This window comes from Ixodes scapularis, unplaced genomic scaffold (genome assembly GCF_016920785.2).
Source record: "Ixodes scapularis isolate PalLabHiFi unplaced genomic scaffold, ASM1692078v2 PGA_scaffold6__148_contigs__length_123643588, whole genome shotgun sequence".
Classification (NCBI taxonomy): Eukaryota; Metazoa; Arthropoda; class Arachnida; order Ixodida; family Ixodidae; genus Ixodes; species Ixodes scapularis.
The window spans coordinates 29,877,685-29,883,803 of NW_024609881.1; the positions used below are offsets into that span (position 1 = coordinate 29,877,685).

Consider the following 6,119-nt stretch of genomic DNA (forward strand, 5'->3'; position numbering starts at 1 on the left):
GTACCGGAAGTACCGGATTCTCGATCAACTTCTGCCATGGACTGGTGAGTGCAAAATCGAGGCTTCATTTATCTATTATTTTAGACGTTTAAATTCCACGTCCGATCTTTTATTGGTCGTTTTTTTTCGGAGCGAAATGCAGTTCCATCATAGTTCCTTGTATTCGTCCATAACAACGCACCTAGCAACGGTTTGTTTGGAGCGGTGGTTAATTGATTGATCATTAGCGCCACCAAAGTAGCTGCATGAAAGAAAGTAGTGAGCGGCTGTGAGCGGCAGGAGTATGGCAGGCCTTGTGCAAAATGAGGGAGCGTAGTGTGCGGGCATGTGTTCTGTCTGGTGTTTAACACGTTGGAGCTTTGTTTTATTTCTGGTTTACGCGAGTTCGGCCAAAAGGAGGGTTGCCACTCATGTCGGAAAGAGTGGAAACGGTGGGAGGTTTCAATTCTGTGAAATGAGCGAAAAAAACCGTGAGAAGTTGACTGTAGGTAACGGTGTGGAAGACGTAGTGTCGTTCAGAGCATCTGTAATGCTCATGTAAACAACCCACTAAAAATCTTCTTGTGACGACTCCGCTCCGAGACAACGAACCAAACAGCGGGTTCGGACGCTGTGCCAACGTTTCAAGCGATGCCGGACTCCAGCAAAGTCGTCGCGAAGTCGGAGGGTGGAGGAGACGGCGAAAAGGCAAGACGAGACTGAGCGCAGGCAACCTGAAGTTGGGTCGACCCGCGGCGAACGGTAACTTGCGTGGTCTCTGGCAGATTGAGAAAGGCAGAGAGGAGTTTCAGTTGTGCCGCCTACAGCGCGATAACAACAAAAACAAGGTAAACAACAAAACAAAAAGGCGGCTTCCTGTTGCCATATCCATTTCCGATTGCCGGGTGTGTGTTCTCGTCTGGGGGCTCGGGTAATGACGAGCGGGCATTATTCGAGTTTGTCTCTGATGATCGAGCTCGTTACGAGCTAAGATTAACATGTTCCCGTAAGTGATATCGAGCTTGCGAGTGCTCCCAGGTCGTGTAACTGCAGGACAGAAAGATAGCAAGACCTAGGATGTTGTTTGGGTTTTTGTGGAACACTGACCAGTCTGTCCTGTCCTTTCCGGGCACCGCGTGTGCGTTGCAGTTTTAGTAACTTTCGAACAGTATATTTTTGTCGTAATTTACAATTGCTCAGGATCATGAAGCGCTCATATCCCTGCATTAATAGACACAACTAAAAAGACTACTATGCCATCATTAGTTGGAAACTTCATATGTTGGAGAAGTAAATACGATATGCTATTAAAACCTCTTGGCCTGTCAGACTCCGCGTCCTATTTTGTCAATGAAATGCTCATTGACATGTGTCACACTACGTCCAGCAACGTTTCATTGTTACGGCTGTGTCTCATCTACAAGATAAGCTCGCATCGCTGTCCATGTGCCACGGGCATGACGGCAGTGTTCATCATGCGGGAAACAAAATCACTTTCAAGCTTGGTTAATAACTTGGCTCACAATCACATGGTGTATCCATATGCACATTTTCAGGCATTTTGGCGAAATATGACCTATGCACAGCAGCAGCAAAAGCGATGTACAATGTCTGTGTCCTTTGTTATCTAAAAATAATAAAAATAGTCCACTTCATTGGTTGTTTTTTTTTTTTTGCCTTCACAGGTACATTTTTAGTGTTCACCCTATCCAGGAACAAGGCACAAGGACCTGCAGTGAACAGCTGACATGAACTGCTCAAAGTGCAAAGTGTGCAACATACATAGAATGCGAAGGGACGCCTCATAACGTGCTCTGCTGCCTCCGGCAACTTGAACTGGTGCAAGCCGCCGCCCAATTTAAAGGGTTCAGCCGCATGCATTCATCCATTCATTTTTCCTGCACAGTGAAGTTTGTATTCAATGGTCCAGTGACTTCGTGCTGCACTACCGTGCACCGTATTCATTTCGTGGCAATTCTCGATTGCAGATGCGATTTGTTGTCGGTGCAGTGGAGGCATTGGCCACAGTCACGACCCTTAGAGATCTAGGCGTGTGCCGACTTTGAAAAATGTTTCCAAAGTCTCGTCGCTAAAGCCGCTCATAGCTCATACACGAGGTCACAAAAGCTCATAAACGAGGTCGTCCCAAGTTTTGATAGACTCTTTCTTTGGTTCGTCTAGAGCTTCGCGCTTTGGCTGGCACTCGGCGAAAATGCGTCTGGCTCATTAGGCTTACGAAGTTTCTTGGTGTGGTGCGTAGAACTTCTGACGCGCAGACTTGCCCAATAAAGTGCGTACTTGCTCGTCAACAGAAAAACGTGGGGACGAAACTGATAACGAGAATGGCACACGATTCATTGCAAACTAAAATCGCAGAAATGAGCGTCGCGCACACTTCAACTAGCCCCACATCCCAATTCACAAATGGGGCGCCCGCCGCACCCGTGTGAGGGCTAGCGCAGCAGCGCTGGTGTGCATGCGCGCCAGCTGGTTTGGCTGGTTCCGCCGCTGGGAGGTGGGCATGTCTGATTTTTTTTCCTTATTCCTACACACTTAAACCATATTTTTGTCTATTTTTTATCTTTCTTGCTCAACAAAAAACACTTTTTTGAAAGAATAATTCTTCTTTACACAGTGATGCACATTATTTAGCCTGCATACTAAAAATTCCGACAGATCTTGCCGACACTGCCAATCACAAGGATGTTGAGCTGTTTGGCCCGATCAAATTAAAGTATGATGCGCTAATATTTCGGGGCCACTGTTTGTTTCCCGAGTAGCTTGAACCACTAAAAATGTAACAACGTAAATGGGGCGGAGGCTCAAATGTCATTAGGGGGTCCCTTCCAGGAGAGAAATCTGCCGTCGCGTCTTGCCAACATCGCTCCATCCATTTTGTGAACTCTCTGTTACAGTGTGCCCCGCGCTCTGTCCAGGAAGGTGACGTAAACGGTTGAGTCTGCAGGCCTTGTGGTGGGTAGACCCCCGGGCTCCTGGGAAAACAAGCTCGTCAGAGCGCCCTCCGTAGCTCGGTCTCGCCAATACCCGCAAATGACTTTCCGAGGCCCCGCAATTGAAGCGAGGGTGCTCTTCACTTCCAAATAACCGCAAAAAATTGTCCGCAAGTATAGAGGGGGAGTACTGTCATTGTCTTGCCACCAGCTTGGCCAAGCTGTGTCGTACAACCCTAGAAGTGATGGAACTCGAAGGAACAGCTGCAAGTGTATAACTGCCGTGCCTCTGCCTCATTGCAGAACCGTTGAGGGACGCTTCAGACAGACGGCCGAGCAAGAAAGGCTCGGCTCCCAGGAAACGATGAAGAACGGTGCATCGACGACCCAAAGGAAACACTTGCGCGAGAATTCCTGCAACCCACAGAGTACCAGACACGTAGAAAGAATAAAACGAGACGGCGGTTCCCATAATGGAGCTTTTGCCGAGGTACTTGAGCACCAAGGAGGATGCTGAGAACGTAGGTAGCACGTGTGCTTGCAGCTGCGAGCTCGTGTGGCATGTGCTATCATGCTTGCAGCGTGCTCCTCGGAGCTCAAGTAAAGGCTGGCTCGCACATTTGCGTTTGGGTGTGCTCGACTTTCATCGTAACCTCTTGTAACTGCTTACGACGGTATTAGACCCTGATGCCACCTATCGGGTAGTCCCGGAACGCTCCTCGTCGGGGTACAATGCGGAGCGCAAGTTCGTCTGCTTCTTGCAAAGGGGTTGCAATGATGTCTGAATGCCGAGCTTTTATTGGCTGATTGAAAAAATAGGGGGTTGATTTCCAGCCATCTAGCATTGAAGTCTGCCCTCTATCCTTTCAATAAATGCCACTCCTGTGCAAGAAGCAGACAAGTTGCTCTCTGTGCTAAAATGAAGATTTTGAAGTTATTGCGAGAACTATGCACTACGTATCAGAAACGGTCGCTTAAAACATTGGCGACATTATTTCAGGCCCATGCTGAAGAGGTACTGCATAAAAGGATGCATGTCGAAAGTGTTCCGAAACTTCCCGAAGGGTGGTGCCAATGTTTTTATGTAAGCAGTTGCTAAGGGTTGAAATGCAGTTGAGGACACTCGAGAGCAAACATGTGAACCAACCTTAATTTTGTGAAAGCTCTATTGCTACATCCATGCAAAATCAATTTCAATAAAACTGGAATGCAAAAAGAAAAGAAAGAACGTCAAGCATAATTTTAACATGCTTGTGTCTTTATTGGTGAACTGGCTCAGAGCCACTGTTGTTTTAATTGTGCTGGTTATGAAAGTCTGTTGAGTTGAAACTGTTGCTTCAATTGTGTTGTTGCTAAAGTCTGTTGAGTATAATGGTAATCGCTTCTTAGCGCGTGTGTCCTTGTTTTTTTTATTTGAAGCTTTCCTCGTAAGCTGCTGGCCTACCTCTGGCCATACTTTGTTATTGATGCAATTGGGTAAATTAGTTGTGTTATGCGGAAGACTGTTTTTGTGACTGTGTGCTAATGTGTTGGTCGATTGTTTAGATTCCTTGGTGTCCTTTTTTTTTGTGTTTACTACTGTGTAGTGTCGAGGGTAATCGGGCGAAATCTGTTTTGACTTTTGCTTTCCACCCGTGACATTAAAACACGAAACGGAAGCTAAGAAGCAGAACAAACAGCATCCTGGTGGGTGTTATTATCTCGCATAACGACCGTCTCACACACCCAGTAAGGTCCCCAAACATCCCCGCCTCTCCTTTTTCCCTTCGTCACGCAGACCGGAGAAAGACGCCGCGCGCCGAGGTGGCGGGGGCCTTTGGGTGCGGGGAGTGCGACAGCCTGTTCTCCTCCCGCGACTACCTGGACAAGCACCGCAAGACAGTGCACCGCAAGGCGGAAGGGCGACACCAGTGCCGCCACTGCCCCTACTCCAGCGACCGCAAGCACAGCATGGTAGCTCATGAAAGGACCCACACGGGCGAGACGCCGTTCGTCTGCCCCACGTGCGGCAAGGCCTTCACCCAGCAGGGCCACCTGGCCACGCACCGCCGAGTGCACTCTGGCGAGCGTCCGTACGTGTGCTCCGAGTGCGGCAAAGGGTTCACCCAGAACAGCGCCCTCATGCGGCACGTGCGGATGCACTCGGGCGCCAGACTGCACGTGTGCCACGTGTGCGGATATAGGGGTGTCGACCCAGGCAGCCTAAGGAAGCACGTGATCGCGGCGCACTCCACGGAGTAGCCCCACACGTGCAAACGCTGCGGCGAGGAGTTTGTGTTCCCGTACGAGCTCAGGGCCCACCTGGCCAAGCAGCACGCGGAGATCGACAGTGGGGACGTCGCAAACCCGCCGTGCACCTAGTTTCGTTCGGTTTGGCTCTCGCAAACGTTTGACTAGAGGTGTGCGAATAATGATAATTTGGTTCAAACCGACTATTGCTGAATAGCGGACTGCTTTCCATCAAAATAATTACCCAGTCAAGGCCTCTTGATGCATAGGCTTGAATTCAATTCAGCAGAGACCTGTGCGAGCTATGGCGTCATATGGGCAGTGTTTTTAAATAAACACATTTTTTCCAGCAGTAAATTTAAAGTGTTGAGTTATTTGAATTATGAAATACATTAAATTTAAAAGTGTAATTGAATTATGTGGTAATTCAGTATTCAATTCGAATTCGAAACTTTAATATTTGAATATCCCTACTTTTAAAGGGCAACTCCGGTCCATACTTTCGATTTTGGGATTATGACTGTTTTTAGTGCAGTCAGCGTCCCTGAATTGCAAGGTGTAATTTTTTTCTCGTTATTGTGCGTAGTTTTAAAGATATCAACGCCTCAAAGTTTTGTTTGGGGCTCGGCCAACAAAACCGAAACTAGCCGTTCGAGGCCCCGGCAACACTGGAAATCGGCCGCTATGTGAACGTGACATCAGGATCGTTCTCGTTCAACGAGTACGCAGGCCGAACGGCACCTACCTCTGTTGCGCTAGCCGTCTAAAGATAGGAGGTAAGCTGATTTTGTTTTAATTCTGTATACGTGGTAGTTAACCAGCATATGTAGCAATAGTTTGTGCGTATTCCCAAAAGCTAGCGACTGGAAAACTCGTGAACCTGTTCGGTGCCGTACTCGGCGGGCACTGCCGTGCATGCGCTATGCTGTACTCGTCGCTTGTATACCCAAAAGCTAGCGA

At 48.3% G+C, this 6,119-nt stretch overlaps 1 pseudogene; it reads left to right on the forward strand.

The window, feature by feature from the left end:
* Positions 1 to 342: 342 nt before the first annotated feature.
* On the forward strand, positions 343 to 5,291 carry LOC8033356 (annotated as a pseudogene).
* The last annotated feature ends 828 nt before the right edge of the window (positions 5,292 to 6,119 follow it).